The sequence below is a fragment of the Melopsittacus undulatus genome, chromosome 5, assembly GCF_012275295.1.
Source record: "Melopsittacus undulatus isolate bMelUnd1 chromosome 5, bMelUnd1.mat.Z, whole genome shotgun sequence".
Taxonomy (NCBI): domain Eukaryota; kingdom Metazoa; phylum Chordata; class Aves; order Psittaciformes; family Psittaculidae; genus Melopsittacus; species Melopsittacus undulatus.
In genome coordinates this window covers 16,461,256-16,476,255 of record NC_047531.1, presented here as the reverse complement: position 1 = coordinate 16,476,255, position 15,000 = coordinate 16,461,256, and positions in this window count along the sequence as shown.

Genomic DNA, 15,000 nt, shown 5'->3' with positions numbered 1-15,000 from the left:
CAAACAGCTCTACATAAAACAGACCTGATATTCTGGGGGGAAAAAGGTCACCTAATTATTCGTTTCCTGAAGGCCCTGTCTATACTACATTTCCCCTGGGTAAGGAAACTGATTTAAAAATGGCTTCTGCGAACGTGCTTGCATCAGTCGCTATGTATGATATACAGATTTGTTAGAACTATTGCCAAGAGAAACAACGTTTTTACAAGGAGAGAACAAGAGAACCTGCCTGGCTTGGCCATGGCAAAGAGGTGCCATCTGTGGAGTCTTCCATGAGCTGTGGTCCTGCCTCCTTGCTGATGTTGTGCTGCTCAGGACCACGTGGTGTGACTATCAGTGTTGAGCTGCACAGGTTTAATCACCAGCTACAGCCTTCTTGTGGGAGGCAAAATCACAGGCTGTGGCCATGGCTGACAACATTCCCAGGTTGATGGCTTCACTGAGTGTAACAGCCTAGTGAAACATGAAATTGTGACCTTGGCTTGAAGGCCAGCCAGAGAGGCAGCAACAGGGAGGTGAGAAGCCTGGACTCAATGTTTTCATAGGAACCAGCCATGAAGGTGTGGTTGCCACCCAATATCTTAGGAAGGTTTGTTTGAAACATCACACACTGCAACCCATTCCTTCTCTTTTGCACAAAAACAGATCCTGGAACTCCCTCCTGGGTTTTGAGTTCTTGTAGTTCTGGAGAACACTATTCAGCTACCCTATTGATTCCTCACTTGAGATGATGTGTATTTTTGTAGTGCTGAGAGAGACAAAGCAAGATCTCCCTTACACACTAGATAATCCAAAAACGCACATGGAGATGCAGAACCTCTCATTGCTTTCTGCCTGGAGTGAATAAAGTCTAGACACACCACTACCACAAAGCAATTGTGGTACAAAGCAGATCACTCTGGGGCCTGGGACTCCCACCGCCATAGTTCTGGCTAGTTGGCTACCCTGGTGCACCATGCTGCCTGCATTAGGTTCCCTTTGCAGCTGTGAAGGCAAGGCTGCTGCTCCTGCACCACAGCCAGCTGTGCCAGTTGGTCTCTGAAGTCCTGGAAGCCAGATTTGGGAGGCAGCAGCCTTTGAATTTCTCCTCTGAGTTGAAAAACACAAAGCAGTTCCTTGCAGATCACAAAAGAATGAGTGAGAGTAGGTGGGCTGGCCCCTTCAATTGCACTGGACCAGCAGGAGGAGGTTACAGGTCACCAGTTAAGGTACCAGAAAATGATAAATGCAGGAAAATCAGGATGGGAAAGGCAGTCCTGGGATGACAACGTTTGCCACTCAATTTTGCATTCATGAGCTGTTCATTGAACCTCTGCTGAATTTTGGCTTCCTGGCTGGCTTGCCCTGACTCACTGTGCTCCCGGCCATCTACAGGCTGCACTGCCATCTCCCCGAAGCCAACGGCACCTCCACGAACCACACTCCAGCCACATGTGCAATTCAGTTTACCAGTAAAGAACTGCCAGGCAGTGGTAACCCTTTGGAGGAAGGACAAAAAAAGCCCTATAGGAAAAAAAAGACAATTCATTCCCTCCCCACCAAAAAGGCAAAGAAGCTGACTCCCTTTTCTGTAAATAGAGAAATGAATGTTTTACACAATATTCCTTTCTCCAAATGATTCAGTTTGCATTAGAAGACAGTCACAAAAAGAATCCGACAGTGCTAAGAAGGATTAGGGCACACAAAGAACAAGCGAGACAGTCATTCTCTAACTTACTTTGTTTTCAGTGTGCAGCTCCTGCCAAAGGCTGGCTTTTTGCTCTCGCAGTGTATGATCTGTAAACATTTAACCAGCTCTTAGAGAAGCAGGCGAGACACTTTATCTTGCCTGATTATGAATCCAAACCTCTCAGATCTCAAAAAAAAGAAAAAAAAGGAAAAAAAAAAAAAGGGGGAAAAAAATCACCATGCATGCTGGTTTTTTTTTTGTGGACAATGCAGAAAGCACCTGTAGGATGAAAGCAAATAGACTACCGCATATGGCATAGGTTCTTTGGGAAAAGCATGCATTGCAGCTTGAATAACCTCCTACAGGTTACAAACGCACAGTTTGTTAAACATTGCTGTCACTTGATTATTAAGCTCTATTTTAAGATGTATGTGCGAAACTTCCAATTTCTCAGAAGTGCATTGAGTATTTATAAAGCCAAAGGCCACCTAGTTTAATGCTGACACAGAAACAGTGTGGAATGCCATTCTATAGCGCAAATTATTTACCATTTTAAGCAAATTATGCTTTCAAAAATGTGAAAAAAAATATTTGAAAAAAAAAAAAAGGCCAAACATCAATACGAGTGCGAGGAAGGCTGCGAACGCTATACAGCCACAAAGTCCAAGTCCCCAACTCAGGGAACGCTAAGGGCTCACCCCGAGAACTCAGCCTCACAGCGGCTGCTGGACCGGCCACCACAAGCCTACACCTCGGAGCCACCGTTCACGAGTGGCCACTTCCACTCCGCGCTTGCAGACAGCCCCGCTGAACAGCCGCGGGCGCTGCTGCCGCCGGCCCCGCTCCGCGCTCCCGCGGAGCTTCCCGCAGGAAAGGGCGCAGCGCAGAGCGCTCAACCAGCGCGGCCGCCGCCGGGAGCAGCCCTGGAGCGCTCTCCGTGCTCCGCCCGCCCTGTCCTGCCCCTGCCCGCGGCAGCGACTTCGCGGCCGTCCTGTGGTGCGGCCATCCGGCGGAGCCCGGCCGGGCACGGGCAGCCCCGCACCGCGGCTCACCTGCCCCGCGGCACCCGCCCGGCGCGGAGCCTGCCTTCCCCGCGGGGGGCAGCGGCAGCCGCCGGGCTCCCGCGAAGTTACCGGGCGGGGCAGGACACAGCACCCGGGCCGCTCTCCGTGCTACACCCTCCCCTGCTCACTGCGCTCCCGCGTTCTCCCCTCGGTCCTTACCGGAGCGGAGCGCGCTGCGCGCCGGCACCGCGGCCGGAGGGGCGAGCGCTGCACCCCAACGGGCTCCCGAGCTCCTCGCCCATTCACCCTGCCCGGCGCAGGCGGGGCGGGGCGGGGCGCACCTCCGCGACCCCGCGTCGCTCTGCCCTCGCCCGTCCGCCCCGCGGCCCCTCCGCCCCCCCGGACGCAGCATCCCAGCCCCACAACGCAGTCCCTACCTGTGTCTGAGGGGCTGCGCGCCCGGGGAGCAGGGGCCTCCCGCCCGGCACCTGGGCTGCGGGGCGGCTCTGCGCGCCCTTCCCTCCGGCGCCTCCGCCGCGCTGGTGGCGGCTCCCAGCGGTAAATCAGCCGGTCCCCTCGGCTCCCTCCGCCCCTCCGGCGCGGTCCTGACCTGCCTGTGACTCACCACATCGCAGGAGCCCGGGTGCGCGGCGGGGGGAAGGAGGGAGGGGGCGCCTCCTTCCTTCCCTCCCTCCCTCCCTCCTTCCCTCTTCCCTCCCTCCTTCCCCTCATCCTTCCCGGCCAGGCTCCCCCAGCCCGGGGGCAGGAGGGACGGCTCTCTTTCCCTAGACGAGACACGGAGGCACTTTGGGGCACCGTACTCTGCACTCGGGAGCACGCGGCTGCTGGGCCCGGCAGGTGTCTGCACCAGGCTGATGCTGAAGCCTTACCCTGAGAGGACAAGACCTGGGCACTTCCAGGGGTCTCCTCGGAGCCCTCGGAGGACAGGTTGTGTAGCAGCGAGGAATTCAGCCCATGTTGCCCCTGTCATGATGTCAGCGCTGGCTGTGCACCTAACGTTGGTTCGCGTGTAACCCAGAGTAAATGACCTCAGTTCATACGGACCATCACATAGCTACCTCCCACCCATATGTGCTTCCCTCGAGTACTTAACGATGCAGGCTGGGATCTCTCCCTCTCTAGGTTTGCAAAGCAGATGGTGTCATCATCTTTTAGTGGTGCAGAGAAACCTAGTGACTAAGCAATGCCATGTACACTTGTGGGGCTGCTGAGGGTCTGCAAGTCTCAACACCGGGGCCTGCACCAGAGAACCCCTCTTTTCTGTGGTAATAAGTTTCAGCAGCTCCTGATTTAAACCAGATTTTAAGTGGAAGGTTCCATATTCCAATCGAAGTTATTGGAGACATCTATTTTCCCTTTGCATGCCTCCTTTTTTGGCCCCAGCTCTGCTGCCCTTAATCATACCATTTAAACTGATGAGTGTTTTGCATGGGTGAAGTACAGGGAACTGCAAAAAAACACTGCTTGGTTTCATGATTAACCATGGGAAAAATGTCAGACTTCACATCAATACATTTTGAAAGTAAAATTAAATAAAGTATTGTATGTATTTGGTTTAAGCCTGGGATGTCACCATGATGTGTGTACAGGCAAAGCTGTACATCAGAACAAAATGCTTTTAAAAAGCAGTTAGCCAGCCTTCCACTAATCTGCATCAGCAGCACTTTCACAATTTGTTTATCTGTCTCCTCTTTCCTACGGGCTTTTTGGCACTACTAATAAAGACATCTAACCTAGCTATATGCCAATTTTCCGCAAAAACAAATGTGCGATGGAGGCAGCATGTAACCTTTTATGTATTTAACTTGTGAAATTCTTACTCTACGGTATCTTCTGACAACAGACAGCAAGACAGCCCATTTCAATAAGGAAAGGAAAGTATAGGATGGCTACAAGTGAGGTTATACTTATTACCTCCTTATTTCATTGATGTTTAGCTACGTACTAAAAATTATACTGAGTAAAAATAAGGCCAAGTCCTTTCTCCTCTTCACTGTTAGAAAGCTAACCAGTGATACAGATGTTCTGACTGATCTGATCTCATTTCTTTGAAGTCCTTGGAAATCTGTCCATTTGCTTCAATGACTTTTGCTTCAATCAATAGTCAGTAGTATTTAGAAAAGGAAGACTGAGAAGCAGCACACACAGTGCCAGCCCCTAGAGGGAAAAGCATGGTTATGGTTAGATTGCACTCCTCCTTGGGCTTCAGCTGGTGATCCACTAATTGGTGTGCATCCATACAGTTACACCAGGTTTAGAAGAATCTTCCTTATTAATATTGAAGGAAAATGGCAAAGAAAAGGGTTTCAGCTTGGTGTTCATCCCTTTAGGGACAGCCCCACATGTTATTTGTTCTTGGTCTGCTCCTCAGTTCCCCGTGCACCTGCCCAAGCTGACCAGCCAGAGCTCGGGCTGTTATCAGTCGGACAGCCTGTGCTATTCTAAAGCTAACAAATGGATTGTCACTAACATAAAAAGGAGAAACAGATGTTTCCTTTCCATTTTGACCATGCTGATGCCATGTTATTTTAGGTTAGCTGTATGAGACAACTACACTGCAGCAGGGCTTTGATGATCCTCAGACAGTCCCTTCACTGTGCTTCCAATGATATGTCCTCACCATGAACAGCTTCTCCAGGGCCTGAAGCAACGTTAAGGTGCAGGAACTGGAGAAAAAGAAACTATGACCTTCTTATTTCTGATCCTGTTTTTCTTATCACTTTTCCTTGCTTCTCTCTCCTGCCCAAATGGAGCTGCTCCTCTGCAACCTGTTAAGGCATCTGGAATAAGTATGACAGTGTGGCACATTTTAGAAAGCTGACGGCACTGGAAAAAACAATTCAAAAGTGTAAAGGAGAGTCTGACGGGTTCAGCAAGAGAACTGGAACACACTGGAGAGAGTATTGGCATGTGCTTCCCAGCCCTGACGTGTTTCGAGATAGGGAGCTGATGAGAAAACACTATCACTTGTCCAAGGATACAAACATACAGTTAGGAAAATGAATTGCAAGGCTGTGTTTAAGTTAAACTTTCAAATATAAAGATGAGGAGTGAAAACACAGGACGATTTATATTTCCATGCATTGGCAGCAGTGCCCTCTCAACACACTGAGGGGCCCTGTTCAGTCCTATGCATTTGATTGTGGCTTTGTGAGCTTAAAAAAGGATTTATCATACCTGCAGGTAGCAAAATAGAGTCCAAAGACCTAAGTAGAGGATTTCTACTTAATTTCAGTAAGGAGAAGATATTAAAATATTTCTGTAAATTTGATCTAGCCACCTTTTTTAAATCCACAGAATCAAACATGGGTGCACTATGCATTTCTGCAGGATCACACTACACTAAGTAGCATCATAGCTATATGATACCATCAGTGGATTTGCTCTTTGCCCTCTGCTGCAGTCATTCACACCTTTGGGAGCAGATATAAAATGCAAATGTCATTCATTGTGAGACTCCAGAGACTTCTGCCTTAGTGGGGCTTACTCATGAGTAAATGATTTCATGACGAGCAAGACTCTGGAAAGGAATTAATTTAATGCTTAAGAACACACGGGACAAAGATCTCTAGACCGGAGCTCAGTAGCGGTAGGTAACAGGTACCCTTCTACCTCAGTACCCTGCAACACAGACTGTCAGCAGCTCAGTCTGAGTCTCCCTGGAGGGTGATACAAAAGGAAAAGAGCGTTAGATGACTCCATCCAACCCAACTGCCTTACAAACCAGTGATCCAAGGGTAAAATATCAGTGCAAGAGGCTGCTGGGGCAATGTGGAACTGTAATTCCTGCAGACCCATGTTTACTGGAAGGCAGCCTGGCTGCAAATGCCAGGGGCAGCTCAGTGAAGGGGTTATGCCTGAGGCACATTTCCCTCTGACTACTTTTGTCCCAACAAGTCACTCTGACATCATCTGTCTTTCACTGTTTTTCCTGGGCTCAAAAAGCAGATGGTGGCCAGGGACAGACAGTGCTGATGGGGGCACTGGGCTGTGGAGAAAGCATATTTGTGATGGTTGTTCTGCCTCTCTGGAAACCAGACTTAGTATCATAATCACTACTTATATCTGTAGGCTCCAAAGATTTGATCATCACTATGCTCTATGGCTATTTACTAATTATCTAGTCATTTATTAACTAAGCCTGTAGATTTTGCAAGCTAAATAAGTACTTTTTGTTTGTGAGAGGGTCAACAATGGCACCAGAAGAACATTCAGCCTGTGGCTGAAGGTTGCAAAAGTTCCTTGCAAAGCCAGAAATAGAAGACCACAGTTAGAAATCTTAATCTCTAACCACTAAGATACTCCAGGCAGTTCTCTGTTTGCATGGAAGTACAGATAACAACCAAAGGTGTTTGCACTCATTGCGCTGTGGATCACAGGTGATTTCTTGTCTCTATTTAGTGACTCGGCAAAGGGAAGTCCTATGTTTAACTTGACGGGGTTTTTCTCCTTCATTGTCTTTCTATTTGTAAATGAACACCACAAATGAGTGATTCTGAAATCTGAATAGTACAGGCATCAACTAACCGGACTGTTTAAGGATGGAGAAAAACATGGATGGGGTTAGTGCATCTGAAGTCTGGATTGCCACTGTTTGTGTCCCTGTTGAGCCAGCCCCAAAGCCCCAGTGACCATGTGAGAATTTGATACATGAACTTCAAGAGCCCAGCAAAAATTAGTCACTCAAAAGAACAAAGATTAGCTTACAGACAGATCAGCTCTTCAAATCCATCTGCTATGCAGTAACATGAGTGCTAGTGCAGCAAAAGGACGAGGTCAGAGACTGAGGAGGAGGGTGTCTTGCAGCAACTGAGATTAACATTAATTTAAACTGAGGAGGGACCTGACCCTTGTGAAAGCAGCAGGGGAACTGGGAGGAGATGGTGTGGATTGCAGTGCTGCTCCCCACCTTAGCCTTGCCTCCCTTCCTAATGTTGTTGAGATGCCTGGCTAGATTTGCTGTTTGCAAACAGAGAAGGACTGCTGGGTGATGTGATGGTTGGAGGCCATCTTGGGAAAAGTGATCACAAAATAACTGAATTTTCAATCCTTGGAGAAATCAGGATGAAGGTCAGCAAATCCTTCACCTTAGAATTCTGAATGGATGACTTTGGCCTGTTTAGGATGCTAGTTGGCAGAATTCCTTGGGAAACATTACTACTTCTGAAAGCTTCACTAGAGATAATCTGATGCCTAAAGTTAAGCACATACCTAGGTTTGGTGATGCCAAGAGCCAGGGGCATTTGCAACCTGGTTTCTGCAGTTGTGCTCATCATTGTAGGCCACGATGCAGCTCCGCAGTGTGCCATTTGCACAAGTATTACCCTTGTGAGTTCCTGCACATTGAAAGAGAACTGTCACCTTCAAATTTCTTCTTTCATAGAATCAGCTAGGTTGGAAAAGACCTTTAATATCACAAAGTCCAAAGTCAAGTGCTTTATCTGAAGGCGTCTCAGAATGCTACTGCCTAAGGTAATGCTGCTGTAACTATGCTGCACTATCTCAGAGGAGTGAAACTGACAAATCTGAGGGGAAAGAGAATCCCCTTTATTTTCTGCTGATTTCTTGCATTTATAGCACTTTGCCTGTTACCAGATTAACTTGAAGAATTATTTTGTTCAACACATGAGAGAGGAAAGCGCTTTAAAAAAGAAAGAAATTATCATTGTAAAACTTCCATAAACCACCAGCAAATGCACATGCACAAAAAAATATATGTATAGATCCTTATATATATAACTTGTATTTCCTTGTCATACTGTTGACCAGGCATCACGTATAAAGAAAGGCGAGGCATCACAGAACATGTTTGTTCATGAAATCGATTGCATACAGAAGTTCTTGCAGACTTTGGAGATTGCATCTTAGCTCTCTGCAACTACCAAAGTGGAGGTCTTTGGCAAAACCTCAGACTGATGTAGTTTATAGTGGGAATTTGCTTGGCATGCTTAGTTTTTGAGAACCGTGTCTAGGTTTCATCATCATCTTTTCACCACCTCTAGGGGCTTACACACAGAATTATTAGTTGATTTGGAAAACCTGGTCCTTTACGCACGTATGAATGTATCAAATTTGTCTTCTACATGGCCAGGAAGAAGAACACAGTTCTAACAACTCATAGTGACTTTTTAATTAATGTTGTTAAATATGAGCTATTTCACAGCTGTGGTTTAGAATGTATTGCATTTTATGTACAGTATGTACTCTGATACATTTTTAAAGATAAAGAAATGTATTCTGTGGCCAAGCCAATTTATTGTAAGTTTGGCCTGGATTTGGTTCATTATCATTAAAGAATCTGCATTTTTAAGTTCACTTTAGAATAACATTGTTGATTCTGTAGTGATGTAAGTATATGGTATTTGCCAAAAGCTGTATTTCATGAGCCTGGTTTAGGATATGGCCCAGCTCATAAGAATCTTGATAGGCCATTATTCCTTTCAATAACTTTCATAATTTAATTAGACACATGTGTTGATTATGGTTCTAATACTATGGAGAATAAAGTCAATGTTAAAATCCCATTATTTTAAATTAGGTAGGAGCACACCCATAAAGTGTAGCCAGGAAATATTTGTGCCCTTCAAAATCCATCTATACTGCTAGCAATATGTTTCTTAAAAAAATAAACATAAAAATCAGAATGTCCTTGTACAATTATTAAGATTTTACCTTTTGTATTCCTTTGGGACCTAGTAACACTGCTGCATAACATCCAGAGAGAAGGTACATTTAACATACCAGCACAGACTTAGACGAGTTTAAAGTTTAACTTTGAGTTTGGGAACATTTTCAAATCAAATGAAACTAGGAGTTTCTAGGTAATACTGAGCCAAACCAAAAGTGATTACTTCAGCACTGTATTTTTATGTTTCACTTTTGTCTGTCTGCTGTGAGTTTTTAACAAAGGCAAAATTCAAAGTTAAAATGTGGGTTTTGTAAGAACACCCTCCTGGTTTCAGTCACTTCCATAGATATAATTTTATCTCTAAGAAGGAACAAAAGCACCCCACCAAGAACTGGGCAGCAGGAAAGAGGGGACCGGTAGGACAAAACCCATCCAGCTCAGAAGATACATCCTTATAATGAGTACATCAGATATGAGGAACTGGAAGGTGATGCTTTGTTTAAAGTTAAATCACAGTACTGGCCCTGCCTACCTGCCCAGTCTGCTGCAGAGGGCCAGGGAACACTCGGGCATTGTGTGCTGCTCTTCACCCGGCTCAGTGGTAGCTGTGCATCTGTGCCAGTTCCCTCATAGATACCGTGGCTGTGTTTGCCCTCGGTTTGGCAGGGGTTTTTTTAATAGCATGCTCATTATACAGAAATATTTTCATTTGACAGACAATTTAAATGATCCTATAAAAGCTGCAATTACCATCAGGACAAATCCAGTTCTGATTGACTCCCACGTTAGCTCCCAAAGTTTGACTCCCAAGTAAGAGACAAGAAAGGTTTTACCTTCTTTTTTCCTCTTTTCTCATATACCCTCTTCTCCCTTATAGCTGTCTCCCATGCCAACATGCTGAAGAACATCTCAGGCTCATGCTGTCTTAATCCTGCCCTAAATCACTGCTGAGAAGTCCTGTTAGGTTCATTTTTACTAACAAAGGACTGAGGAACAGAGAAAACCACAGTCTTGTCAAAGGTAAAACAGGAAGGAAATATCTAGAGAAGCAGAGGGAGGAAAGTAGGTCTAATGGAGAATTATCTTTCTGAAGGTCCAAAAATACTAAAGGAAATGTTTTTTGTTGATTCCTGAATAGATCAGGGTGGTAAGACTCATGTGAAAATAAAATTAAAGACAATTTTGTAATTGGGACCTTGCGTTATGAAGCTAATCCTGCAAATATTCCCTTTGCCAATGTTGTGTTGTTAATCTGTGCATTAGTAACTTATTTTCTTAGCCAGATGCTCATATATCTGCTTTTTTTTTAAAAAAAGTGTATTTTTGTCTGCAACTGTTTCTAGAAAAATGGGGAAGAAATCGGAATTACTTGGAACATGTGTCTTGAGCATCCAGATGAAGAAGGTCACCTTGATTGCTGTAGTCAAGTCAGCTTGTGAAGTCAGCTGGCCACTTTGAAGCATGCTGGTCACTTCAGCCTATCCTCTCAGTCCCTTGGAGAATTAAGGGTCTCGCAAGTTACGGTGAAGGCAATGTGGGAAGAACGGCCATTTGTTGGGGGCTTTCAATTTCCTCTGAATGTGCAAGCCTAGACAGATCTTTTACATCTTAAAGTAGTTTTTAATGCTTTTCTCAGAGCTAAAATGTATTGCAAACGTTTTGCTGGTATGTGTTAGTGTTCTTTAATGACAATAATGATGTAATAACTGTTAACATTATCCTAAAAGGCTGCAATGTGTCTTATTGCACACATCCTATTGGCATTAATCAGGAAAGAGGCCTAATCTCAACCCAAACATGTCAGGGGAGTAGTTAGGGTGGAGGTGTGTCTGGAGATAGAAAGGAAACACTGCTCCTTTCTAGGACGGAAAGGCAGGTCTCCAGCCCCATCACCCCGTTCACTGTAGGGTGGCCTCTGTATTTGGAGTGGGTTTGCCTCTGCCATCAGCCTCTCACCTCATTTGGGCAAGACTCAGCTCACTTTGTGTGCCTTTTGATATGCCCAAGGTAGGAATCTTGTAATTCTAATCCCCTTTTATAGTAAACAGCAGCACAGAGAAAAATGCCTGAAAAAATGTAATTCAGCACATCTAAAATACAAATCACCTTGTTTTTCCTCATACACTACATTCAAGATGCAGGACATCTAATGCTTCCTATTTGGGTCTCAGTTAAAAATGAGTAGTCATACAAGAAGAGCCCAGCTTTTTTGCCTGGGGTGCTATGAAGGAAGCACTCAGGCAAATGTAAGAGATGGAAGTTTCAAAACCATTTAATTTAGATCAAGTCTCCATGGAAATATTCTCGCCAAGTTTTGCTATTTCTAATGTTGTCCAAGGCATTTTGAAGCAGGTCATTTTGGTTCTGAGGGAGAAAGATAAAAACATAAAACCCCAACACTTACACAGCTCCAAAATTTCTCCTAAATTTCTTGGATCAAGACTTCTGATGTAGTTTCTCATTATGAAAGGTAACTTTAGACCTCGCTGTAGAGTTCTGTCTCTTTTATTGTCTTTTTTTTTTTAAGCTTAAAGTTGCAGCAATGTATACAGGGATAATCTCACTAGTTGTGATAATTAGCAATTTCATGAAAGTTTCATTAAAGGTATGATTAATGAGAAACCTTTGGACCGATATATTTCTGACACAATAGTTTTGGAGACAGTTCTTAGGTAGACATGAAGAGATGACAGAGATTTTTGCTCATGGACCACTTTGTCTCTCTTCTGCTGTTCATATCCTGGCAGTCCTAATAGTCTGTTCAACATTTACTTTATGTGGATCAGGTTGCCAGTTTAAAATTTGAAAGTTTCCAGTAAGGAATTTCCTAATCAATTCTTGATGTTTTTTCATCAGCCTGAGTGTAAACCTCGCATGCCTCTTTCCTGGATGGGAAGCAGCCTCCATGCCTTTTGCTGGAATTCAGAGTTGGTTCTGCCTGTCTTCATCCACTTTGCACAGTCTTGGAGCTGAGCGCCACTGTTCTGAATACCTACAGATGGGTTTGAAAGGCTACAGAGATCTCCCTCAGACAGAACCCTCAGTTTAGGGACAGGTCAGGTCTGAGCATCTGGAGGTAGGTTTGAGGTGCTGGCGTGCTTTGAGCTTGTGGAAGAACACAGGTGACAAAGCTTTGAGGAAGGCTGAAAGCTGTATCTCAACCAGGTTTGACCCGAGCTGCTGGAGAAGGGAGGTGTTCACAGACAAGCTGAAAAGCTGACTTAGACAGAGGGTGAAGTGTGTCTTGTGGATGCTGAGCCTCATTTTATATGTCTGGATGTTTCCTGAACTGAATGACTGTATCAATTACACTTCCATACCCAGCTCACATGCAGACAGCTGCAAGTGGGCACCTCCACATGGGTGCCTTCATCACTGAGCTTAGTCCAGAATGGCAAAAGATGTAAGACCACAGCTGGGGTGTTACATATTGGCAAGATTACCCCAGGAGAGGCAGAGCCATGTGGGGAGCTAGAGAAGGCAAAGATCACACTGAGGAGTGGTCAGGAGAGAAGGAAGAGGTACAATCACAGATGTGAGTTTTCAAGAAGATGACTAACTGTCACAGAGCCTAACCAGTTGTTTTGGAAGGAGGTGGCAGGTTAAGCTAGCCAACTGTGCAGCCCTTGCTCCAAAGGTGGCTAGGAAATCCCAGTGCCGGCTCTGCTGAGATCGTTTGTATATTCCTGGCCTCACATCCCTGGAATTTCTTGAAGGTCTTGCTAGAATAAGGGTGGAAAGCTTGCACTGGGTGTAGGAAAGATTGGAATTGATATAGTGTGTTTAAATAAGATTACACTAATTAATCATCCTCCTGGGAATCCGACAGATCCTGATGGATGCAATCTATCCAATCACATTAATCTTCTCAATGTGGCGGCAGCTCTGCATGGGCTACCCCGCTCCACCGTGGCACAGAGCCAGCAGCCAGGGTGATGGCCACAACCCCAGCCCTTAGGACAGAGCAAAACAGCCTGTGGGCTTCTTTACAGCGGGTGCAAAGGCAATGGCAACCAGGGAATTCAAATGAAACCACTTGCTAAATGCTGCGTGACCTTTTCCTTCATTTGCAACAGGGATGTTGTGTTTCCAGGGGAAGACTAGAATAGGACAAGGGTATCTCTCCCTTTAGAAATTCTTAGTAGTTCTGTATTCTCAGTGTTTTTCAAAATATGATGAAGCTACATTTTCAGGGATATAGGGACATATTTTATATTCCAGTTTTAAAATAAGGGGCCTTTTATACAGATATCTGATATAAGCAAACATAGGCCTAACATTCACTAATCTGGCTAAATAACCAAGTCAAGGCTTTCTAAATAAGACTGAATCAGGGAGAAACTGTCATTAATTTTTATTTTACTTTTAATGTAAATGAAAGAGTGTTTTGAGGACTGGTGGATTTCAGGGTGTGATGTTCTGATTTTTGTGCAGGATATGATCACATTTGAATTCAGCATTCTTCATAAGACTCCATAGGCACCCCAGCACTGAATACCCAGGAACAGGACAGATGCCTCATAGGAAGACAGCTCCTCATCTTTACACAGTAGTCTCTGCTTTTTCTTAGGAATATAATTGTGAGGTTTTGGAAATGAGGGAAGTGTCTCAAATACTTCAAAATTTGTCAAAACTGAGGTGATAAATATCACAATGACATATAGATATTTAAAGAGAAAATTCGTGTTTCAGGGTGCAATACTAAGAAAACTGTGACACTGCCACCTCGTGGATTCTGAGATAACATCTAGATCATATTTTACAATTATTTACATAATGGCATAAATATGTCACATTTCATGGCTAAATAATAGCATTTTCCTTACCCTCCGAATTTTGAAATCTAAAATCCATATTTTTGTAAATATTTGAACTTTTAATAGTACAAATGAGCATCTTACTATGATTTATGTACACAACTCCATACATTCAGTTCCTAACTCTTTCTGTTTGAAAGTTAGAAGGCATATTCTCACATAAACAGTGTTTTAAAAAGCACTAGTGGTCTAAACTTGTCAATTAGTTCCTTTATAGCATTCATAAAAACTAATATTGCATTGAGATGTAGTGATTCTTGCAAACTGTACCTGGGATTTAATTCTTCCAAAGTTGTTGAAGGCTGATAATAAAAGACTTCTCCATGTGTAATTGTTCATTGTAATATAAACTAAATGTCTTAATTCACCTCTGAGAAAGTCTGAGGTATGTGTATCTGAGGAATACTTTCACCTGTGGTCTTCTGGTATTTAAACAATATAGACTGACAAGTTCTCTAGTCTGTTGGACCCAATGAATCAAGAAAAAGTAAAAAACCTCAACAGAATCTCTTTATTCCTGAGCTGTTCCTTCAGGACCTCACCATTGACTGCCTAATGAATGGAGACACAAGGGAAAAAAACACATATTACAGCAACTTTAGTGCTGTCCTTGCTTTTTGAGTTTACTGAGAACACCACCAGGATGGCCAGATCCCATATATGTGGCAGCCAGTATCTGAAGCAGAGCTTCTTATAAAGCACTGCTGCAGATTGGTGTGCAGCATGAATCTGTTCTGAGACTGAGATATTGGCAGCTGTAATAAAACAGTGATATCAATATTTGTATCAAGATAACTCTTTGCTTTAGTGGAATGAAAAATAGTACTTCTGCGTATTCAAAATCAGCCATGAAGACATCTG